The sequence below is a fragment of the Humulus lupulus genome, chromosome 6 (genome assembly GCF_963169125.1).
Source record: "Humulus lupulus chromosome 6, drHumLupu1.1, whole genome shotgun sequence".
Lineage (NCBI taxonomy): Eukaryota > Viridiplantae > Streptophyta > Magnoliopsida > Rosales > Cannabaceae > Humulus > Humulus lupulus.
In genome coordinates, this window is record NC_084798.1 from 108,546,330 (window position 1) to 108,573,163 (window position 26,834).

The window sequence follows — 26,834 nt, forward strand, 5'->3', positions numbered from 1 at the left end:
GTTTGTATTACAGGGCATGACCCTATGTGATTGTGTTGCAGGGCGTAGCCCTATTGATTATGTTTGTATTTGTTTAAGTATTTGTTAAATTTATGCTATGTGTTGCATATCTATAAATGTTCGGCAAGGGCCGGGAACGGTGAAGGTCGGGAATGGGGAAGGGGCTGGGAGCAACGTTAAGCATGCAGAGTGCAAGTTGCTAGGGTGAGACCCTTCTCGGATGCCAGGGACATCCTCACGGTGTAGACCGCGAACCCAGGGCATGGTAAAGCGCCTAGGACAACATGGCTATTATGTGTTTAGCCTGTTGGCTACTTTGTTACATGTTGATTGATAGTTATGCATAAGTTGATTGCTTGAGTGGAGTTTTCTTATTGGGCTTCGACTCACGGGTGCTCTATGGTGCAGGTAAGGGCAAGCGAAAGGTCAATCAACCATGAGTACGGAGAGCGTGAAGCGACGTGTACATGTTCGGCTTGCCTGGCTGCCACGGCCATGGGTATTTTTGGGAGATGATATGCATTAAACCTAATTTCTTCGTTTAGTCGACTTTAATCATATTTTGAGTTGTAAATATTTCTAAACAGTATTTTGGGATCCCAAATGTATAACGTTTTATAATTTCAATGAATGGTTACATTTTCAAATTATATGACTTTTATTACAGTTTAGCTGCACTTTTAACCTAAAACCTCGATTAGTGAGTTAATTGCACATTTTAAACTCACTTAGTAACAGCTCTAAGGAAGTAGGGCGTTACAGTTTTCTTACCTCGAATCCTCTGCGATAGGGTAAGGCGAGTGAAACTTTTAACAAATAGTGATTACATCTCTAGCAAATAAATTTTATAGAATTATTCTAGAAATGAAAGTTGTATAATACTACGAGTGAAAAAACCAAAAAAAAAAAAGAAATTTATTAAATCATTATTTATGTAAAATTTAAAATAAAAAATTTAACATATACAAAAAAAAAATTTAACAATTTGGAAACATGTTTAAGAAAAAATAATAATAATTCTAAGTTAAAATAACAAAACTACAATAATAAAATAATATAACTTAATTATGCAAAAAAAAAATATGGCTTATTTTTCAAATTATACATTTGTAGGGGAAATAAAATCCACCAGAGAGATTAGGCTTTTCGTAAAACGAATGTATAAGAAATGGCAAAGAACAAGAATACAAAATGCTCACACGATTTTACGTGGTTCAGTGGTTGAAATCCACCTAATCCACGAGTCAATTTTATTGATCTATTTAGGACTCTTTGATACATAAATTTGATCTCTTTAACTGTCCATTCCCCTTATATTTATAGGAGATTCTCATGGACAGCTTTGGGTAACCGTACATTAATATGGTAATTGACAAATTTGGGTAACTTTCCATTTACATAAATATATGATTGCCTATTAAATTTATATATGTGATATCGAGTAATAAATGCATAGTAAAATTTGGCCATTTATGAACATGTAAAGAATCTCCGAGTCTTTTGGGATCATGCACTGTGCATCATGACCAGACTTCCGCGAGTTGAACACTTCCTTCAAGCTAGGTGTCGTAGGACTAATCTGAACTAACATGGGTCACGTTCAAAGTTTCACGAAGGCGATCTGGGCGATGCATATCTCGAACTAAGTTGTTGGCGCAAAAAGTGATCTAGAGACTATCTGGCTATCGTAAGCTGTCAAGTTGACTCTAGCGGCTCACCCCAAAGTTCGCAAGATGCTATATATATATATATATGCTTTCTTCATACGATTTTCTAGTAGCTGTACCCCATGCTGAGTAATGCAACTCATATTTTTTGGGTACAACAGATGTCTAGTTGATTTTTAGTTTTTTTTTACACGTATTGTAATGGGTTGATGTCTTTATTTAGTTGCTTTTTTTGACATTGTATTTCCGTAATTACAAAACTTAAAAAAATGTATTTTTGAAAACTTGAGGTCATATGTTGCTTAGCAAAAAATATAAGGGACCATGAAAATGTAAAAAAAAAAGTATATTTATGAAAAAATTCTATAAAAAATCATTTACCTAAATTATTCTAGAATTATTCTTTTATTTATTTTTTGTTATATTGGGGGTGGGAGATTCGAACTTAGAACATCCTATCTGAGAGAAGATGTGTAATACCACTAGGCTATGTTTATGACCACTTCTATAACCCTTATTAAGTCAGTAGGAAAATCTAAATTTATTATAGAGATATAATTGTATAAATATGTTATTTTGACATAATAGGAAAGTAGAAATAGTCCTGATTTTTCTGTCTTTACTCTTTGATTTATTTCCCTTTATAGGGACCCCTGTAAGTGTATATATATATATTGTTCATTATAGAGAAATATATACCAGAAAATTACATTTTCTTTAATCAATTTGGTATCAAAGTCAGCTGCCGCATTCCTAACCCTAGCCCTTTGCCTTTCACAATTTCCTAACCCTAATTCTCTTCCTTTTCATCATGTTTGACAAGTCCAGTGAATCCACCAACATTTCAGCCAATCCTACCACAATTCTGCAAGCCAATCCAACCAAATCCATCACTTCTGATTCTCACTCTGTCCAAATCACCATCATTCGTTTGAATGGTGATAATTTTCTCAGATGGTCACAATCTGTCCAAATGTATATGAGAGGTCGTGGCAAAATGGGGTACCTAACCGGTGAGAAAAAAAAGCCAGCAGAAGAGGATCCAGCCTATGACACTTGGGATGCTAAGAATTCCATGCTTATGGCATGGCTCATAAATTCTATGGAGGAAGAGATCAACTCCAACTATATGTGTTATCCTACTGCAAGAGAACTTTGGGAGAATGTCATTCAGATGTACTCTGATTTGGAAAACCAGTCCTAGATATTTGAGTTGAATCTCAAACTCGGCGAGAAACGTCAAGGAGAGGACACGATCACAAAATATTTCAATTCTTTGAAAAGGATCTGGCAAGATTTGGACCTATTTGATACATATGAATGGAAGTCTACTGAAGATGGAAGACATCACAAAAATACTGTTGAGAAGACTCAAATCTACAAGTTCTTGGCTGGCCTTAATGTGGAGTTTGATGAAGTGAGGGGGAGAATTATTGGAGGGCAACCTCTGCCTCCAATTGGTGAGGTTTTCTCGGAGGTTGGAAGAGAGGAAAGTCGGAGAAATGTCATGTTGGGAAAAAAAAAAAAGGTCCTAGGAACTACTGTTGAAGGTTCAGCTTTGGCTACTATGGGAGGAGGCTATAGCAGAAACACTACAAACCTGCCAAAAACTAATGAAAAACCTCGGGTTTGGTGTGACTTCTGTAACAAACCTCGACACACCCGTGAAACATGCTGGAAGATTCATGGAAAACTAGCTAATTGGAATAGCAAAGCTATAAGATCGGGCAGGTCCATTCCCACTGCTAATGAATTCGAGACCAGCCACTCACCACTCACCATTTACCAAGGAGCAGTTAGAACATCTTCATGCACTGCTGAAATCCACCCCGACTTCAATTGGTATTCCTAATGTTTCTATTGCACACTCAGGTAATGAAATAAATGCTCTAAATTGGCTTTTAAAATCTTCAACTCCGTGGATAATAGATTCCGGAACTTCTGATCATATGACAAATTCTTCTAAAAAATTTAATTCCTCTATACCTTGTCCAGGTAATAAACAGGTTAGGATAGATGATGGTAATTTCTTACCTATTGCAGGAAAAGGTTTAGTTAGAATTTCTGAGGGAATAGATCTTAAATATGTCCTCCATGTTCCTAAACTTACCTGTAATTTCTTATTAGTCAGCAAATTATCTAGAGATTCTAATTTTTTTGTGATTTTATATGAATCTCATTGTCTTTTTCAGGACCAAAGTTTAGAGAAGATGATTGGCAGTGCTAGGATAATTAATAGTCTCTATTATTTTGAAGATAAGCAATCTAGTAATGAAATTGCTTAAGGGGTTAGTAGCATTAGTTCTCTTTCTGTTTATGGTCAAATAATGGTGTGGCATTATAGATTAGGCCATTCGAGTTTTTCTTATTTAAAGCATTTGATTCCAGCACTATTTAAGAAATTGATTCCCTTATCTTTTCAATGTGAAAGTTGTTTATTGGCCAAAAGTCAATGAAAATCTTATGCTAAAACATCTTACCAATATTCAAAACTGTTACACCCAAAAATTGGAGATCAATAACGTGGCAATAAAGGTGACAACTGGCAGTACATGATCAGTAAAAGACACATTAATAGTCAATAAATACATTGACTCCTCAGAGTTGTGATAAAGGGACCCGGTAGACTGACGAAGAATTTGGACTGCCTGAAAGATGTCATAACCAAGCCAAGTGCACCTTGGTCCGAGGAGGATAAGGAGAATGCATCCTAGGAGAGCTAAGGAGAGTGCATCCTAGGAGGCTAAGGAGAATGCATCCTAGGAGAGCTAAGGAGAGTGCATCCTAGGAGGCTAAAGAGGATGCATTCTAGGAGAGCTAAGGGGAGTGCATCCTAGGAGAGCTAAGGAAGGTGCATCGAGGAGAACTCAAGAAAGTGGTCCTAGGAGACCCCAAGGATGATGTGTTCCTAGGAGACCCCAAGAGAGTGATCCTAGGAGACCACAAGGATGAGGTCCGAGGAGAACTCAAGGAAGTGGTCCTAGGAGACCCCAAGAGAGTGATCCTAGGAGACCCCAAGGATGAGGTCCGAGGAGGAGAGCCCAAGAGACCTTGGTCCTAGGAGACCCCAAGAGGGTGGTCCTAGGAGACCCCAAGGATTTGGTCCGAGGAGAAACATGGCATGCTAGAGGAGAGTGCCATGTTAGAGGAGAGAAGTGCATGTCCTACCACCATGCATGTCCTACCACCATGCACATATTCGACCAGCACTTGCATGGGTGGTCAGTAGGAGGTGGATCAACATGTTAGAAGAGACTAAGTCAAGATTCCCATAAACAACTTCAACAAGATATGCGGGAATCTCTCATTCTTCCCACAAATGGGGGGTTTGTTACATTTTGAATGTTTCTTTGTAATTTAAATGTAATAAATATAATGAAATATCTCGGTTCTAGGGGATACCGGATGTATGACCTTAAGCCTATAAATAGAGGGCTTATGGGATGAGAGGGGGGTTCTTCTGCTTCTTCTTTCTAGAGAGAGAAATTTGGGTCTGAGTATTCTAGAGAGAGAAAGTGCTGAAATAAGAGAGAATTCTTGTATTTTTGCAATCTGTACTGAAGAAACTCAGTTGGCTCAGTCCATCTGATCTTGAGTGCGGATCAATAAATCACAACTCTAAGTGGATTAGACTATTACCGACAATCGGGGTTGAACCACTATAAAAATCTCCTGTGTTATTTACTTTTCCTGTTTAAACCGTCTGTGTTATCTAAATTCTCTTGAAGGCTTGTCGTATTTGACGTTCTCACGTCGTTGGCTAAAAACGCAGTCAACAAAAACCATTTTATTTATTTCATAGTGATGTTTGGGAACCTTCAAAGGTTCCTACTAATTCTGAAGAAAAAAAAATGGTTTGTTACTTTTATAGACGACCATACTCGTCTTTGTTGGGTGTATCTAATGAGAGAAAAAATTGAGCTTGAATAAATTTTTTTTTCACATTTTTATAAAATGATTGAAAATCAATTTCAAACACATATCAGTATTTTGAGAACTGATAATGGCACGGAGTATTTTAATAATACATTGGGCTATTTTTTAAAGGAAAAAAGCATTTTGCATCAATCTACTTGTCCAGAAACTCCCGAACAAAATGGGGTAGCTGAACGAAAAGATAAGCACTTACTTGAGGTTGCTCGTGCTATGATGTTTTATATGCATTTTCCTAAATTTTTATTGGGAGATGCTATTCTTACTGCATCTTATTTAATTAATCGTATGCCCACTAAAGTCTTACAAAATATTACTCCATTAGAAAGTTTGAAAAGAAGTTATCTAGCATGTCGAATTAATTCTATTATGCCTTTGGAAATATTTTGTTGCACTGCTTATGTTCATCTTCCAAAGAGATCTAGGTCTAAGTTGGATCCAAAAGCTGAAAAATGTGTTTTTTTGGGCTATCCCCCTAATAAAAAGGGCTATAAATGTTTTAACCCTATTACTAAACGTGTTTACACTACTATGGATGTTTTTTTCTTAGAAAATACCCCATATTTTTCCAAAAATTTAATTCAGGGGAAGAATGTAGGTGAACCAAATTTTTGGGAAATTCTTGAGCCTTTGCCAAAAACAATTATTGAATCTGAAAAAATTCAATCTCAATCTACTATTGGTGAATCTCAACTTGATCTGTCAGAACAAGAAATGCTACAATTGATTAAAAATAGTAACAACCTTGTGCATGTGGTTTATTCTAGAAAAAATGTCTTTGAAAGAGGTAAAGATCATCAAATCATCCCTACACAAGGTCAAAATCAGTCCCTGGATGATGGTTCTTCTAATACACAAGGTAATTCTTCTTCTACTCCTATTTCTGATTTATCTCCAAATAATATTCTGCCTTCCCCTCAATCTGATTTGAACATACCTATGTAACGACCCAACTACCTGTGAGACTTAGGTCATTAAACCTACTAGACATAACTACAACTTTGAAAAGAACATATATAATAAAATTCATAACTTTATTGAAACTTTGAAAAAAAAAATATTTGTAATACATAAATGAGCTCATTGTTTTAAAATAAAACATAACTTTAAATCAAATTGTTTACAAAGCTAAATGCGGAAAAATACATAAAAAAATGTAATTTAAAGCGACTAAAAAAAAACGTTGTCCTCGAATCGACACGCATCCCATCCACTCCATTCACCTCCATACACACACCAAGCTTCCAAGAATCCTTCCACCTTTGCATCTATTTTCCTGCATCACACTAAAAGAAAAGGAGTGAGCCTAATGCCTAGCAAAGAAAAACTACTAACAACATAAATCATATACATAAAATCATAAATAGATACTATAACATATCATAACATATATTGTGAACATATGACTATAAAAACGATTACCATATAAGACTATACTAATAATGGTCATTATAACATATGATAAACCATCTACGTCCCCTGTCTAATATTTGAGGTAGGTTAGATCACATGTAGTGTATGATAACCCATCTACATCCCCTGTCTAATATTTGAGGTAGGGTGAATCATAACATAACATATTAAAACATAAACTTATCATAACATATACATAACATATAAGCATAACATATCATACAAACATACAAGATCTAGCCTATTTTCCTTACCAAAACTGCGATATGAGAACAAATGCGGGACGTGGAACACTCCTAAAACCAACAATAGAACAGTGAGTATTTCTAAAGGAAAGAGATGAAAAGATTAGAACTAAACCACCAAGAGAAAACTTACCAAAAAGACACCTTAAGTTCAATGAACTTAAAAACCTAACCACAAAACCATAACAAAAGTTAGAACCTGAATGAAAACTAAAGAAACTAAGGAATCAAACAGAATTGAACTTAAGAATAAGGGCACCTTTGTTGACCTTATGGATTGGCCTAACTCCAATACCGAAATACTCTAATCCTCACTTCCCAAGTGTTTGATAAATCTTAAGAATGATAAAGCTTTTTCTTTCCCAACCCAAGTGTATCACTCTTATGGTCTCACTAGCACCTTGGAGTCTGATCACAGCTGAACAGTAAGTGAAAGGGCTAGGTACTAGGTCCTATTTATAGAGGTAAGGTGTGAAACTAACCCCATTTTGATTTGAATAAAAATAATGAATTTAATTGAAGATAATTGAATTTTCGTCAATCAGAGGTTGAAGACTCGGTCAAAACTAACGTAGGTAGGTCTAAGGAGCCAAATGTGGTTTTTAAAAATTAAAACAAAAATAAAAAAAATAATTAAATAGGGCGATATATCGCCCCTATGTGGCGATATATCGGCTGGTCCCTAATCACGAGCCTCTATTCGTACGATCGTGCAACGTCAACGTGTTTTCTGTATTCAACGTCAGGCGATATATCGGCTCTAATGCTGCGATATATCGGCATACGTGATTATTTAAAACACGTAATTGCACTTTTTCAGCATAATTAAGGTTGGATAACTACTTTGGCGAGTCAAACTACGACCCCAACAGTTTCTGGTGAAGATTAAGTCTTATATTCCCTTATTTTATCATTAAAATAATCATGCTTATGACAAGTGTCATAATCCTATTGGCCCTATCTAAACCTTAGGTTATAATAATTATCATATTTATAACCAGCAATATTAATCAAACCTTATGTTATAATTAATATTCTTAAACTATAGGTTAAACTTATAAAATCCATAACTATTGCTAGGAGTTTCCAACTAAGTCCCGGTTTGAACCAAAATTCATGAAATTTAAAATACTACAACTACTACTAGCTAGCTAACTAAGTAAACATTCTGGGACTCTACAATTCTCCCCTACTACAAAGAATTTCGTCCCTGAAATTTACCTACCAAACAATTCCGGATACCAAGCTTGCATGTCCTCCTCCAACTCCCACGTTGCCTCCCGTTCAGAACTATTTCTCCGTAGGACTTTGACTATCGAAATACTCTTAGACCATAATTCTTTCATCCCTCTATCTAGGATGCTAACCGACTGTTCTTCATAACTCAAGTCTTTCTGGAGTGCTATCGTATCATACTCGAGGACGTGAGATGGGTCTAACACATATCTACGCAGCATCGAAATGTGGAACACATTATGACTATTTGCTAGAGCTGGCGGTAGGGCTAATCTATATGCAACTGTTCCCACTTTGTCCAATATCTCAAAAGGACCTATAAACCTGGGACTAAGCTTTCCTTTCTTCCCGAACTGCTTCACACCTTTCATAGGAGATATCCTTAAGAAGACTTGATCTCCGACTTTGAATTCCACATCACGCCGCTTGGCATCCGCATAAATTTTCTGACGACTCTGAGCAGCGAACATACGCTGTCTAATTAGTGCTACTTCATCCTGAGCTTCTCTAACAACTTCGGGTCCAAGTAGTTTCTTTTCTCCTACCTCATCCCAATGTAGCGGTGATCGACACCTCCTTCCATAAAGTAGCTCGTAAGGTGCCATCCCATTCATTGACTGGTAGCGATTGTTATAGGAGAATTCTATCAGTGGCAAATACTTACTCCAGGATCCTCCGAAATCAAGTACACAAGCGCGCAACATATCTTCTAAAATCTGTATAGTAAGCTCGGACTGACCGTCTGTCTGAGGATGAAATGTTGTACTAAGACTTAACTTGGTGCCCATAGCTTGCTGCAAGCTTCTCCAAAATCTCAATGTAAACATCGATCCTCTATCAAACACTATTGTCTTGGGGATTCCATGCAATCTTACTATCTCTTGAACATAAATATCTGCGTATTGCTCAACCGTATATGAAGTCTTGACAGGTAGAAAATGAGCTGATTTGGTTAATCTGTCTGTTACTACCCAAGCTGAGTCGTGTTGCTTATTCGTTTGAGGCAAATCCATCACGAAATCCATTGCTATGTCGTCCCATTTCCATTCTGGAATGGTGAGTGGTTGCAATAAGCCTGCAGGCCGCTGATGTTATGCTTTCACTTGCTGGCATACTAGACATTTAGACACGTACTCCGTTATATCCTTCTTCATTCCTGGCCACCAATACATTGCCTTGATGTCGTGAATCATCTTGGTCGACCCTGGGTGAATTGAGTATGGGGTATTGTGCGCTTCTTCTAAAATCTTCACCTTAATCCCTTGATCGTTTAGCACACATACCCGATCCTTATATCTTAATAACCCCTGACTTAATATTGAGAAATTTGTGGTCGTCCCTTCTCTAACTGCATCCATATGTGTTACTAACGTGTCATCATACACTTGCCCATTTCGTATATCTTCTAACAGACTTGACTGAATGAACAAGTTAGCCAATTTACCAATGACTACTTCTATTCCAGCATTGATCAGCTCCTGCTGTAGCGGCTTTTCTATTCTAGCTAAAGCTGCTAGACTTCCATAATTCTTCCTACTTAGTGCATCAGCAACTACGTTTGCCTTTCCGGGGTGGTATAAAATTTTGCAGTCACAATCCTTTATAGTTCTAACCACCTGCGCTGCCTCATGTTGAGCTCCTTCTGAGTGAAGAAATATTTTAGGCTTTTATGGTCCGTATAAATCTCGCACCGTTCTCCATAAAGATAGTGGCGCCAGATTTTCAACGCAAAAACCACTGCTGCAAACTCCATATCTGTAACGACCCAAAATCACTAATATGGCTTAAAGGCTCTGGTTAGTGTGTCGGGAGGGCATAATTGGTTTATGTGTGAATTTATTAAATTAACGTGTGATTATATGAAAAACATGCTTGCATGGTTATATGAATGTAAATGTGATTATATGTTGTATTTGTGAGAACTACATTATTATGTGGGTAAATCTGCAGCGTGCAACTCGAGGTGATCCTAGGGAGCTAGTTAGCAGGAAAGTCACAACGGGGCTTAATATTTGACTTGGGGCAAGTCAAGGGGTATTTCGGGTATTAGATGATTATTTGGGTTATCGGGTTATGGAAATAAATATATGGAGATATATTTGAGGTTAGGAAGCCTAGGCGGGAATATTGGGGAATTTTACCATTTTGCCCTTGGGGACGTTTCTTGTACCCCGAGCCTCGGGATTGACTTAATTAACCAAGGTTAGACTAAGTAAATAGAAGACAGTAGAACAAAAACCCTACCGACCCTTTTTGTTCCTCTATCCCTTCTCTTCTCTCTCTCAAGAAAAAACTACTGGAACCTAAGGGAATTCAGTTGGGAATTCAATGGTTTGGGCTAGAATCTTGAAGGTTTAGTCCAGTGTTCAGCTAAGGAAACTCAACCAAGATTAAGGTAAGGGTTGAGTTACACTCTTGATCATTAGAATTCTGAGTTTTGGCTAAGTATTAAAAGTGTTTATGGCTTTGATGTTTAAGGACTGAATTGAAGCTGAAAAGCTTGGGTTTTAGCTCAGAAAATTGTTAAGGAAGTGGTTCATCAAAGAAGGTAAGCTTCAATTCGTAATTTAGAGTTTAAATTCTGAGTTTGCCCGATTGGTTTTAGAGTTCTTGAGCTATTGGGTTTCAGAAATCAAAATGGGATTTTAATGAGTTTTTAAGCTACGTTTTAGTTGGATTATGTTGCTAGAATCATGTTAAAAGTCTTGTGATCAATGGGTTTTGGAATTAGGGTGCTTTGAGGTGGCTTTGAGCAAGGTTAGAATGATGGGAATGGTGGTTTTTCTGGGCACGAAGGGCTGGGCCGCGGCTCTGTTCTAGAGTGTCACAGCCCTGCGAAGCAAGGAAGAGCCAAGGAGGCTCTACAGTGGGGAAGCACCGCGGCACCACAGGGCAGGGCTGCGGCGCGTGTCTGTCTTCAGGGAGGCCTAACCTCTGTTTTTGGGGCAGGCCGCGGCATGGGTTTCAGGGGCCGCGGCCCTTAAGGGTATTTTTTTTTATCTTTTGGAGGTTTTAAGTGCGGGAACATAACCTAGGGTGCTCGGCATCAATTCCACCACCGTGTTTGGTGGAATTCGATGTCCCGAAAGCTAGAACTCCATCCAGAAATATTAACGTGATTATTAATGGTACTCCCTATCTTGGTTGTGACTAGGTATTAAGCTAGGGCTCGGGAAGCGGGTCGTGCTCGAGAGGCGTCGCTCGTAATCAGTAAACTTGGAAATTAAAGGTAAAAAAACTTCACCCGGTTGTGGATTTATAATGGGACTAAGGGTTCCCTATTTTGTATGCTTGCAAAGGATGGTATTATGCCATGTAAACAGTAAACTAACGGCCTAAGAGTGTCGAAGCTTACACTAGAGCATAGGGCGCGGCTCGGCCACTGGTAGCTGAGGACAGCTTATTATGCACTGAGCTCAGTTTAAGAGTGCCGAAGTCAATGGGGTAAACAAAGGGTGCGACCTAAGGTGTCGACCCTGATTATTATGTGATTTGCTTGTTATTATTAATTGGTGGATTGTTATGCTGTATAGCTGGGTGATAGATTAGCTTATTCTTTGGGTTGAATCTTCATGCTTTGTGATTATTGTGGTATGTTAGTGTATGAACATGCTTAAAGGGTTATCCAAATGTTAATATTTCTTGTTATATAATATGATATGTTTTCTTGCTGGGCCTTGGCTCACGGGTGCTTCGTGGTGCAAATAAAGGCAAGGGCAAGCTTGATCAGCCCTAATTTGGAGAGCTCTGAGAGCAGAATGTACATGACCAGCTGCTCAGCCGCCACGATTGAGGGGAGACAGGGACAAGAAAACCATAAACATCTGTTTTTCCTTTAGAGAGGCTGGTGGTTGTCTGTACACTGGAAATTTTGAAAACAGACTTTTAAACACTATTTCTTTTGGGATCCCATGTGTAAAATGTTTAATTATATGGAAAGTATCAGGTGAGACCAAAACCTTTTAACCCTAGCACATTAATGACTTTAGCAATCACGTTTTCAACTGATTGGCTTAATTAGCAAGTCCTGCACCTTTATAAATACACAGCGTAGCGGTCTTGGCTATCTAGGGCGTTACAATATCGTGAGTCGGATAGAGTTTCTCATACTCCTTCAGTTAACTTGATGCATAGGCTATCACCTTGTCATTCTGCATCAGCACACAACCCAATCCTTGCTTCGATGCATCGCAATAGACTACAAACTTATCGTTGGGTCTCGCTACACAAAGTACTGGTGCTGAACATAACTTACCCTTAGGCAACTGGAAGCTCTCTTCACACTTATCTGTCCAGTGGAGCCTTTGTTGTTTCCGAGTCAAGTTGGTGAGCGAAGTGGCTATCTTAGAAAAGCCTTCTACAAACCTCCGATAATAGCTTGCTAGTCTCAAAAAGCTTCTTACTTCTGACGCGTTCTTTGGTCTTGGCCAATCCTTCGCAACCTCTACCTTAGATGGGTCTACAGCAATCCCATCATTGGATACTATGTGGCCGAGAAATGCTACTTGTGAAAGCCAAATTTCACACTTCTTGAACTTGGCGTATAGTTGATGCTCCTTCAGTCGCAGCAAGATTAACCTTAAATGTTTCTCGTGATCGACTTCGTCCTTTGGGTACACCAAGATATCGTCAATGAACACTACAACGAATTTATCCAAGTAGTCCTTAAAGACCCTATTCATTAAATCCATAAATGCGGCTGGAGCGTTGGTAAGACCGAAAGACATGACTAGAAACTCGTAATGCCCATAATGAGTTCTAAAGGCTGTCTTAAGAATGTCTTCTTCCCGTACCTTGAGCTGATGATACCCGGACCGTAAGTCAATCTTTGAGAACACGGTCGCTCCTTGGAATTGATCAAACAAATCGTCAATCCGCGGTAGTGGGTACTTGTTTTTAATCGTCACCTTATTCAGCTCGCGGTAATCTATGCACATCCGCATACTCTCGTCCTTCTTCTTCACAAATAGAACTGGTGCTCCCCATGGCTGTAACGACCCGAATTTTCTAATCGGGCTTAGGGCCTTGATTAGTGTGCCTGGAGGGCAATAAGTGATTTAGTATGCTAATATGTGGATTTATGTGAATATATGATAATGATGCATGTGTTAATTGAGTTAAATGTGCATGTGGGCCCCGTCTAGATATTAGGGGCATAAGTGTGATAAATATGATAAATGTTATATATATGTGATATGTCTGTGCAACACGATCCGAGACAGTCCTGGGGAGCGGTTAGCCAGAGAGTCACAACGAGGTTGAGATTCCGACTCAGGGCGAGTCGAGGGGTAATTTGGGTACTAGGTGTGCTATGGGGTTATCGGGACATGAAAATAAATATTTGGAGATATATTTGAGGATAGAATGTCTAGGCGGGAATATTGGGGAAATTTACCATTTTGCCCTCGAGGACGTTTTGGTACCCCGAGCCTTGAGGTAACCCTTTAGACTTAAGTTAAGTAAAACAAAAAGGAGGAATTACTTAGAACCTTGGGGAAACCAACATACACATTCTTTCATAACTGAGATAGCTTTTATCTTCTTCTCTTCTTTACTCTCTAAGGCAAACTCAAAGGGAAACTCAAAGGAAAACTTGGAGGAATTGGCTAGGAACTAGAACGATTTCAGCTGAGATATCTTAGGAGCTTGAGGCTTAAGGATTGAGGATCAACCCCAGGGGCAAAGGTAAGCTTTAATCATTAAGGTTTTGTCTAAGAATTGCTGCTGGTTTGCTGGAGTATGCATGTTAGTTAAGCTTAATCTGTGTTTGAGTGTTTTAGCTAAGTTTTGGAGTAGGTTTTAATGGGGTTTTGGTGCTGTTACTGAGCTGAAATAATTGTGTTGGTTATCTAGGAATGTTAGCCAAGTTTTGGGTGAATTGGCTTGAGGAAAGGTGTAGAAAAATGGTGAGAAAATCTGGGTTCGGTGTTGAGGGCCGCGGCTCGTGTGCGCGCGCAGCCCGTGTGGGGGTCAGTGTGGTGCTAGCCTCTATTTTGAGGCTAGCCGCGGCGCCTATGGGTGGGGCCGCGGCTAGGGGTGGCAATTCGTGTAAATGTGTCAGATTCGTGTCGACACGATTATGACACGACACGATTAAGGTCAACACGAACACGACACGATTATTAAACGTGTCAAAAATATGAACACGAACACGACACGATTATTAAACAGGTCAACACAACACGAACACGATAACACGATTATGACACGATTATGACACGATTAATCATAATTATACGAAAAAAAATCAGAAAACCTATGTAAAGTATTCGTGTTATCGTGTCTGACACGATTATGACACGACACGATTATTAAATGGGTCGACACGATTATGACACGACACGATTAAGGTAAACACGAACACGACACGATTATTAAACGTGTCAAAAACTCAAACACGAACACGACACGATTATTAAACGTGTCGTGTTCGTGTTTACCTTAGTCGTGTCGTGTCGTGTTATCGTGACGTGACCCAAATTGCCACCCCTAGCCGCGACTCTTAGTGCCATATTGTGCTTTTAGGGGTGTTTAGGCTTGGGAATTCAATGGTTAAGGCTCGAGATAGATTTTATCACCCAGATTGATAGAATTCAAGGTCCCGGAGGTTAGGGTTTTGGCACGAAGTTATTTATTAGATTAGAACTTGATGGATGGATATTGTCAATGTGTTGTGACTAGGGTTTCGGCAAGACTCAAGTTAGAGGACTGTGCTCGGGGCATTGGTGCTCAGAAAGCTCGGAACTCAGGTAAGAAAACCCTTGTTCCCATAGAGCTTGTGTGCAGGGCTGAGCCCAATGTGTTTGAATAGAATTGGTATGCAGGGCTGAGCCCAATATGTTAGAACTGCGGGGCGTAGCCCTTTAACTGAATATGCTAGAATTATGTACTGTTTTCTATGTTATGTATGTTATGATGTGAATGATTGGCAAGAGCCGGGAACAGTGTAGACTGAGAACGGCGAAGGGCCGGGAACGGCGTTGGGCACGTTGAGTGCAAGGCCGAGAACAGCAAGGGGCCGGGAGCAGTGTTGAGCACGTGGAGTGCAAGTTGCCAGGGCGAGTCCCTAGAAGGATACCTAGGATATCCTCACGGCGTGGTTCGCGAACCCAGGGCTTGGTAAATGCCTAGGAAGGTTAGGTCGTATGTGTTTAGCCCATTGGTGGCCTGTTTATATGTTTGATATATGTGTTGCTGATTAGTGCTCAAAAATGTAAATTCATTGGTTTTAAAGTGTAAAATAAATTAAGTTTTAATTAATATTTTCATAAATTTATTGTAATATATTTTACAATTGAAAATATTAATTTTAAATTTAATTTGTGTTTAATTTTCAGGAAATAAATTGCATGTGGACATTAATAAAAAGAGAGGACAAAGAATGGTTGAAATTGAAAAAGGAAAATGAAGAAAGTGGTAATTTTGAGGAATTAGGCCCAGAATTCGGCCCAGGCCCATTGTCCTCTCCAGCCACTGCAGCCAGCTCAAGCCACGCGAGCCGAGCCGCCGAGCCGAGCTGCCGAGCCACCGCCTGCCACCCCCCTGCCAGCCAACCACGCCCCGCCACGTCATCAATGGACCAGCTGCCATTTTTGTCCACATGCCCAGCCAACCCGCCAGGTGTCCGCCTCTGATTGGTTGCGGCTGGGTCAATGGACCAGCTGCCACCAGCCCATTTTGTGTGCTCTTTGGGTCTTGGACCTCCTATTTTGAGCTTTAAACTTATCTTTTTTTTTTTGTGTTTTTAAAAAAAGAGTATTTTGACTATACACAAAAATAGCTAGGGTAATATTAATAATAAGATTTGATTTTTCAAAATCATATTTTATTATTAATATTGCAGATTTATTTTGTAAACCTCATTTTGTTGTTTAATTTCTTTTTAGTCCTTTTCTCTGTCTATAAATAGGGACACTTTCTTCACATTTGGTATGTAATTTTTAGAGTAAAGAAACTATAGCAAAATTTCCACTCACTTTCTTCTCATATTTTCTTCTTAGAATTTTGTGAGAATCATGAGCATAATGGCCTAATCTTCCTAGGAAGGTTAGGGATGATTCCATATGCAAGTGATGTTATTTTTCTACTTTGATTTACTATGTTCTTAATGTAATATATTTGAGTTATTTATGTTCTTTCATCTCTATCTTTATTTTGTTATCTTTATTTACTTATGCTAATAGTAAATAGGATTAGTCATGCTCTTTCTATGTGCTTCTAATTAGTAAAAGTAATATTGATACTTAATTTTATGTCTAATCTTCTATTGCATTATTTCCCTTGGGTATTTTGTCATTTTTAGATTTTTCATAAGACTAATATTGTGCTTTTAAAGTAAAGAACTTTATAACTCAAATGAACTTTTGTTAGAAAAGACTATGGACTTTAATGTTAGATTTTCCAAGTAAATGTTGAGATGTGAACTATTTACTTGTGTATTTTTTGTAAATCAAGTAACCAAGTAACTAAACTAGCATATGGATGATTCTTGAAACCTTTCATTTTCTCAAACTCTTGATTACATCTTACCTTTATTTCACTTATCTCATTTCATCACTTTATCAAAAATACAATACCAAAATCTCAAACCTCTTTCCATTTTCAATTTTATTTACTTCTTGTTACTAACGTTTTGTGTCATTTTCTACTAACCTTTTGATTTTAGGTTACCTCCTTGTGGATCGACCGCCCGATTATACTACAACCACCGCTTAGTGGTTGTCACATTTTGGGCGTTAAACAAATTTTGGCGCCGTTGCCGGGGAGGTAAATTTTCAAAGGTTTAGTGAAATTTTTACAAAAATATTAGTAACTTTATTTGTGTTTTTGTTGGAATAAATATTGTGTTAGTATTTTTTTATTTACTATTTTTTTAATTAATTAGATCATTATTATAACAAAAATAAAAAGAAAAAAAACTAAAAAAAAAATCTTTACTTATATATATATTCTTTTTTTTCTTCTTTTCTTTTACACTTTCCTTTTTTTTTGGGTAACAAAAAAATATATATATATATTTATATTCATATATATATATATATACATATCTAAAAAAAAATAAAAAAAACAAAAACAAAAACAGAAAAAATATATATATATTTATTCTTATTTCTATTTTATTTTATTTTCTTTTCCATTTTCCTCTCTTTTTGTTTAAAAAAAACCATATATATATATATTTAAATTTTTTTTTATTTTGCTAATTTTTACTCCATTTTTCTTTCTTAATTTCTATTCTATTTTTTTTAGTTCAATACATATTCTAAAAAAAAAAAGATTAAGCTTGCTATTCTATCTTCACTTTAATTTTCTTTTCTTGATTTTATTATTGTGTTGTTTATTTTGTTGCTTAGTTTAGGATTTTCCTTTCTTTTCTTTTCTTTTTTTTCTTCTCTTTTTGCCTTAGTTTTCCTTAGACTCTAGGTTAAAAAAAAAAAGCATAAAATTGCTTATAAAATTTCAATCATAAAACGCTTAATATTGGGAACAATTGTGTAATATTACAAATGGTAGAAACCGATATTGTTCTGTCTAGAAAGATTGGTTGTTAAATAAGGTTTGTGATAGCGTTACCCTCCACACTTACTTGGGAACCTCGGGGAGTTCTGTCTAGGCAAGTGTGGGTCTAAAGCAGTACCTTGGCAACCTTCCCAATCGGCCTGGGAACATTTCAAGCATCTACCTTTGCACTATTACATTGGTGAACTTATTACTATAAGAAAACCAAGCTTGTTTTGTCAAAATAAGCAATTTCACTTTGCTTAAAGGTTGTTTGGTCGAAAAGGTTGACTTGTGATCCACCATACTTACTCAGTAACCTCGGGGAGTTCTAGTAAGGCGTTGGAGATCACCCGAAAACCTCCAAATCTACCTGGGAACAAGTTTAACAAAAAAAAAATCAATCAAAATCAATAAAAAAAATCAAAAAAAAAAAGACACAAAATAAATCTAATTCTGATTTCCAAGAGTGGATGAATCATCACGAAACTTCCAGTGACACTTCTTCCAATTCATCTGCCACTCCTACCGGAACTCCTTCCACCAATTCTGCTTCTCCACAAACTTTCGTTGATAATAACCCATTCGCAATGGCTCGCAATGATGAAATCCAACCAAGAACTCTCAATGACTACCTCCATCCTACTCGCACTTCCACACCTTCATGCATTATCTTCCCTCCTAATATGCCTGCATTAGACTTTAAACCTATCATGATTCAACTCTTGCCTACATTTCATGGAATGGAAAACGAAAGCCCATACGTGCATATCAGAGAATTTGAGGAGGTGGTAGCCACGTTCTATAACCGAGCCGAAAATGCCGATGTTGTGCGACTGAAGTTCTTCCATTTCTCCTTGAAGGACAAAGCCAAAAGCTGGTTGTACTCTTTGAGACCTAGGTCGATTGGAACATGGGAGGAGATGACCAAATCCTTCTTTCTGAAACACTTCCCTAGCCATAAGACCAACAGTCTAAAACGACAGATTTCCACATTTTCCCAAAAAGACAATGAAACGTTCTATCAAGTCTGGGAAAGATTCAAAGATCTGTTAAATCAGTGCCCGCACCATGGCTATGAGAACTGGCGCTTGGTCAGTTACTTCTATGAAGGCCTCACGAGTCGTGAGCGCCAGTTTGTAGAAATGCTATGCAATGGTGAATTCCTCGAAAAAGAGCCAGACGATGCTCTTGAATATCTCGAAGAAACAGCGAAAAAGTCTCACACCTAGACTAGCCCAAGTGCTACTGACAGCACCAACCGACACAAACCATCTGGGATCTATCAACTTCGAGAATAGGATAGTATTAAGGCCCAACTCGAAGCTTTGAAAAAGCAGTTTGAGGTCTTAATGACGAAAAATGGGCAAAAGTCGCACATGATCGCTCAAGCAGAACCGCAAGAACCTTGCTTTGTTTGTGGAGGGACGAAGCACTTAGCTAAGGACTGCTTAGCTTTGAATGAAATGAGGGGGGTTTATGAGGAGCAATGCAATGCCTTAGGGGCATATAACAAGCCATTCTCCCATACGTACAACCCTGGTTGGAGAAACCACCCAAATTTCAGTTGGAGAGATTCCAACCAAGCTCAATCGTCGGGAGGCCAATGGAGAAATGAGCAACAAGTTCAACCATCAAAGGCGTATTCTGCACCTCATTACAATGCTCATCCACAACGAAATTCTCTCGAGAATACTCTTCATGCATTCATGGAGGAACAATCCAAACTGAATCGCCAAATGATGGAAGAAATCAAGGAAATGAAATGTCAATTCTTAAAATTGACTGAATCCTTGGCCATTCCTGAAAAAGGAAAACTTCCTTCCCAACCGAAATTTAATGTTCAAGGCCAACACATGGCCCAATATTCAAATTCAAATGATCAAAACGTCAAGGAAGTGAATGCCATCACGACGAGAAGCGGTAAAACTCTGCAAGACCCACCCATAAAATCCAACACTCCCAGTACTCCAAAAGTCATTTCTGGAAATCCACCCCTCAATGCCACTCCAAAGATACCATTTCCCCAGGCTTTGAAACCTGTTGGGAAACTTCCTGATAACCGAGCTGAACTCCTTGAGCACTTTACACAAGTGAAGATTAATCTTCCTTTGCTTCACATCATTAAACAAGTGCCTGCTTATGCCAAAATCATCAAGGATCTTTGCACTGCAAAAAGGAAGCACCATGTCAGGAAGACTGCCTTCTTGACCGAGCAAGTGAGTGCGGTGATTGAACAAAAGACACCGCCAAAATACAAAGATCCCGGTTGTCCCACCATTTCTTGCCAAATTGGGACCCATGAGGTCAGCCAAGCCTTACTTGATATTGGCGCTAGTGTAAATCTCATGCCTTATTCTGTATACTCGCAACTCGGTCTTGGAGAAATGAAGCCAACATCTGTTGTACTACAGCTTGCTGATCGTTCCACCAAAAAGCCTAGGGGTATCGTTGAGGATGTATTGGTTCAAATTGAAAAATTCTATTACCCCGTGGATTTTCTTATTCTTGATACCCAATCTGTGGTGAACATGGAGTCTAAAATTCCTATTATCCTCGGAAGACCATTCCTTGCTACTGCAAATGCTTTGATCAATTGTCGGAATGGTCTAATGAAGATATCGTTTGGAAACATGACTCTTGAAGTCAATATCTTCCACATTGGGAAACAACCCCGAGAAGATGATGAATGCTACCAAACATTCATGATTGACTCTTTAATTCCCGAGGAGGTTCAATAGCACAACAACTTTGATAATCTTGATGAACTCCTCCTTCTGTCCGACAACGAAAGTCCGAACTCTATTGAGTCTACTCTTGCAATATCAGATTGCATAGACTCACGCAATAGAAGGACTCAGTTTTGGCAGCCTCGCTTTGAAGAGCTATCTCGCGAGAGGGCACAGCTGAAAACTTCAGCCGAAGAGGTTCCAATTGTTCAATTGACCCAACTTCCCGAGGGTTTGAAACATGCCTTCTTGGGAGACGGTGAAACCTTTCCAGTTATCATCTCATCCAACCTTCAAAATTCTCAAGAATTGCAGTTACTCGAGCTACTGCGAACGCATAAATCTGCGATAGGTTGGACGCTTGCTGATATCAAAGGTATTAGCCCGTTAATTTGCTCCCATCGAATCAATCTGGAGGACGAGGCTATCCCTCGAAGAGACCCTCAAAGGCGACTGAACCCCACGATGAAAGAGGTTGTAAAAAATGAAGCTTTGAAATTGCTAGATGCTGGTATTATTTACCCGGTAGCAGATAGCAAATGGGTCAATCCAACTCAAGTTGTGCCCAAGAAATCTGGTGTCACCGTTATCCAAAACGAAAAAGGGGTCCTTGTCCCCACAAGAACGGTGACGGGGTGGCGCATGTGCATTGATTATAGAAAATTGAATGCCGCCTCCCGCAAAGATCATTTTCCACTCCCATTCATTGATCAAATCCTTGAACGTGTAGCTGGTCATCCTTTCTATTGTTTTCTTGATGGCTATTCTGGCTATTAACAAATTGAGATTGCACTGGAGGATCAAGATAAGACCACTTTCACTTGTCCCTTTGGCACGTTTGCTTTCCGGCGTATGCCATTTGGCTTGTGTAATGCACCAGCTACTTTCCAAAGATGCATGATGAGCATCTTTAGTGACATGATTGAAAAATCAATGGAAGTATTCATGGATGACCTAACCGTTTTTGGAAACTCCTTCGAGACATGTCTTCTTCATCTTGAAGCTGTTTTATAATCCTTTTTAAGGCCTTAATGGCTTGGATATCGTTATATGATAAAGCTTCATCCATATCTTAACTGAAAACATAAGACTACAATGTTAGCTATAACACATAAACATAATAACTAAAACATAAATACTTACATTGACAGTTAAATACGGAGCTTGAGTGTGCGTATCAAGGAGAATTTCATGAAAAATAGATCGTTGCTCTGATACCAACTGTAACGACCCAACTACCTATGAGACTTAGGTCATTAAACCTACTAGACATAACTACAACTTTGAAAAGAACACACATAAGAAAATTCATAACTTTATTGAAACTTTGAAAAAAATAATATTTGTAATAGATAAATGAGCTCATTGTTTTAAAATAAAACATAACTTTAAATCAAATTGTTTACAAAGCTAAATGCAGAAAAATACATAAAAATGTAATTTAAAGCGACTAAAAAAATTGTTGTCCTCGAATCGATACGCAGCCCATCCACTCCATTCACCTCCATACACACACCAAGCTTCCAAGAATCCTTCCGCCTTTACATCTATTTTCCTGCATCACACTAAAAGAAAAGGAGTGAGCCTAATGCCCAACAAGGAAAAACTACTAACAACATAAATCATATACATAAAATCATAAATAGATACTATAACATATCATAACATATAATGTGAACATATGACTATAAAAATGTATACCATATAAGACTATACCAATAATGGTCATTATAATATGTGATAAACCATCTACGTCCCCTGTCTAATATTTGAGGTAGGTTAGATCACATGTAGTGTATGATAACCCATCTACGTCCCCTGTCTAATATTTGAGGTAGGGTGAATCATAACATAACATATTAAAACATAAACTTATCATAACATATTATACATAACATAACATATAAGCATAACATATCATACAAACATACAAGATCTAGCCTATTTTCCTTACCAAAACTGCGATATGAGAACAAATGTGGGACGTGGAACACTCCTAAAACCAACAATAGAACAGTGAGTATTTCTAAAGGAAAGAGATGAAAAGAATAGAACTAAACCACCAAGAGAAAACTTACCAAAAAGACACCTTAAGTTCAATGAACTTCAAAACCTAACCACAAAACCATAACAAAAGTTAGAACCTGAATGAAAACTAAAGAAACTAAGGAATCGAACAGAATTGAACTTAAGAATAAGGGTACCTTTGTTGACCTTATGGATTGGCCTAACTCCAATACCGAAATACTCTAATCCTCACTTCCCAAGTGTTTGATAAAGCTTAAGAATGATAAAGTTTTTTCTTTCCCAACCCAAGTGTATCACTCTTATGGTCTCACTAGCACCTTGGAGTATGATCACAGTTGAAGAGTAAGTGAAAGGTCTGGGTACCAGGTCCTATTTATAGAGGTAAGGAGTGAAACTAACCCCATTTTGATTTGAATAAAAATAATGAATTTAATTGAAGATAATTGAATTTTCATCAATCAGAGGCTGAAGACTCGGTCAAAACTAACAGAGGTAGATCTAAGGAGTCAAAGGTGGTTTTTAAAAATTAAAACAAAAATAAAAAATAATTAAATAGGGCGATATATCGCCCCTATGTGGCGATATATCGACTGGGCCCTAATCACGAGCCTCCGTTCGTACGATCGTGCAACGTCAACGTGTTTTCTGTATTCAGCGTCAGGCAATATATCGGCTCTAATGCTGCGATATATCGACATACGTGATTATTTTAAACACGTAATTGCACTTTTTCAGCATAATTAAGGTTGGATAACTACTTTGACTGAGTCAAACTACGACCCTAACAGTTTCTGGTGAAGACTAAGTCTTATATTCTCTTATTTAATCATTAAAATAATAATTCCTTAATAATCATGCTTATGACAAGTGTCATAATCCTATTGGCCCTATCTAAACCTTAGGTTATAATAATTATCATATTTATAACCAACAATACTAATCAAAACTTATGTTATAATTAATATTCTTAAACTATAGGTTAAACATATAAAATCCATAACTATTGCTAGGAGTTTCCAACTAAGTCCCAGTTTGAACCAAAATCCACGAAATTTAAAATACTACAACTACTACTAGCTAGCTAACTAAGTAAACATTCTGGGACTCTACAACCTACTAATGAACCTACTCAAGAATCAGCCTTTGAAACATCTTCTAAACTAGATGATCTTCCCATAGCCCTTAGAAAAGGAAACAGTACATGAACTAGACATCCTATCGCCAAATACATCTCATACAGCCGCCTATCTGAAACCCATAGAGCATTTACTACTAAAATTTTCTGAGCTTGTTGTGCCTAGAAACATATAGGAAACATTGGGTGAACCAGGATGGAAAGCTGCAGTGTTTGAGGAAATGAGTTCTTTAAAAAAGAATAGGACTTGGGAGATTGTCACTTTACCAAAGGAGAAAAAAATTGTAGGTTGTAAGTGGGTATTCACAAAAAAAGCAAAGTTGATGGAAGTGTGGAATGATACAAAGCTAGGCTCGTGGAAAAAGGGTTTACTTAAACCTATGGGATAGATTATCAAGAGACATTTTCTCTGGTTGCTAAAATCAACTCTATTCGGGTGTTATTGTCACTAGCTGTTAATTCTAATTGGCCTTTATACCAATTAGATGTGAAAAATGATTTTCTTAATGGAAATCTAGAAGAGGAAGTGTATATGCGTCCTTCACCGGGCTTTGAAAAACACTTTGGTTTTGGGAATGTTTGCAAACTGAAAAAGTCTTTATATGGACTCAAACAGTCTCCTAGAGCTTGGTTTGAAAGGTTTGGTAGGGTGCTGAAATTGTATGGGTACACTCAAAGTCAAGCTGATCATACAATGTTCTTCAAACACTCAAGGAAGGAAAAGCGACGATCCTAATAGTATATGTAGATGACAATGTTCTAGCCATAAATGATTCATATGAATTAGAAAGGTTGAAGGTAAAGCTTGGTGAAGAGATCGAGATCAAAGACTTAGGATATTTAAAATATTTCCTAGGGATGGAGTTTGCAAGATCTAAAGCAGGTATCTTTGTGAATCAACGCAAGTATGTGCATGATTTTCTCAATGAGACCAGCATGATGGGGTGTAAACCAGCTGAAACACCTACTGAACCCAATGTCAAATTGAAGCCTGCCAAAGTGACAGATGCAAAGGATCGAGAGCATTATCAAAGATTAGTTGGGAGACTTATCTACCTATCACATACTCGTCCTGACATAGCATTCTCCAAATTATGCATTCACCCGGTCCTGAACATTTTGAAGCTGCCTATAGGATCCTAAGGTATCTAAAAGGGACACTTAGAAAGGTCACTTGTTTAAAGTTCGAGGACACCTGAAAATAGAAGCCTATTCGGATGTTGACTGGCCTGGGAGCATAACAAATTGGATATCTACCTCAGGCTATTGCACATTTGTAGGTGGTAACTTAGTGACATGGCGCAGCAAAAAAGCAAAATGTTGTTGCAAGGAATAGCGCTGAAGCTGAGTTCAGAGCGGTGGCTCATGGCATGTGTGAAATTTTGTGGATAAGAAGGTTGCTTGAAGAACTAAAGTCATTACAACCATCTCCAATGAATCTATACTATGACAACAAATCTGCAATTGCAATTGCTCACAATCCAGTGCTTCACGACCGGACTAAACATATTGAAGTTGACAAGGACTTCATCAAAGAGAAAATAGAAAAGTGGCTGGTGTGCATGTCCTATATTCCTACGGGAGAGCAAGAGGCGTACATCTTCACAAAAGGACTCTACAAGAAACAGTTTGATTTTCTTAGTAGCAAGCTAGCAATGGAGGATATCTTTCAACCAGCTTGAGGGGAGTGTAGGAAAATATAAATTTATTATAGAGATATGATTGTATAAATATGTTATTTTGACAGAATAAGAAAGTAGAAATAGTCCTGATATTTTTGACTTTACTCTTTGATTTATTTCCCTTTATAGGGATCCTTGTAAGTGTATATATACACTGTTCATTATAGAGAAATACATATAAGAAAATTACCTTTTCTCTAATCAATTAATTCCATAATATAATAATTTACTTCAATTTCAAAAATTCTGCTGCCGAAATTTTTCCACTCGTTATTTGTAAACGAATAGTCCAGATAGTCCAGCCTTCTTGTACATTTCAAGAATATGTTCACAACAGCTTGTGTTAAATTAAAACAAAAGATGTCTTTTCTGTTTGAATTTTGAGTTAAAGAACCTCAAACTTCAAACTGCAGATTCACTGGTACATATTCAGACACTCTTCTGTACACTTCTTTGAATTAGCAATAAGAATCTAGAACAATACCAATTATAACAATACTTATGGAACAATGACTTATCAACTAGGGAGCAAGGACTGTTGACCTCTTTCATTTAGTTTTTGTGTGCAAATTTGTTCTCTTCAATTGTCAGTATCACCAAAAACAGCACTTAAGAAAGAGACTTCTTTTATCAAATAAATTGTACATAGAGTTTTTCTTTTTTAATCATGAAATGATAATGTCAATGCATTGTCTTTAGGCTTAATGCATTTGACACTGCTAATTAATCAATTAAGCTTATGACAAAATTGGGCGGCAGCTGCCATGCCTACCTACATCAATCAGATTAATTACACAACTTAAAAATAAATAATAAAAAAAGTAGAAGACATTTTTACTTTATTTAAAAATAAAAACCAGCTCATCTTTTTAAAAAAAATTATAATAGAGATATCAATATACAGTAAATATATTTAAAAATTACTATGAAAATGTCCAACTTAGATTTAGATTTAACAAAGAGCTACTCAATTACTACCAATTTAATATAAAATAGTAAAAAAATTAAAAATTAAAAAGAACTAATAATGGGCTGCATCATAGTTTTGTAATAAAATAGTCAAATCTATTTCCTCATGAAGTTAATGTCTTTAAATGAGACTTTTGGTAGCTTTGCTTCTTTTTTTTTACCAACACATAATGAAATGGAATTTTCAGGCCAAAGGTTATCATATTCCCTTTTAAATACCAACAAAAACATCTTCTATAAACACCTACCTAGTTTCATTTCACCCTCTTCAAATCTTCTCTCTCTCTCTCTCATACATC

At 37.5% G+C, this 26,834-nt stretch overlaps 1 non-coding gene across 1 annotated transcript; it reads right to left on the reverse strand.

The window, feature by feature from the left end:
* Positions 1-18,963: 18,963 nt before the first annotated feature.
* On the reverse strand, positions 18,964-19,070 carry LOC133787542 (small nucleolar RNA R71). Its single transcript, XR_009872558.1, has one exon. It is a non-coding gene; the product is annotated as a small nucleolar RNA R71 (small nucleolar RNA).
* Between the last annotated feature and the right edge of the window lie 7,764 nt (positions 19,071-26,834).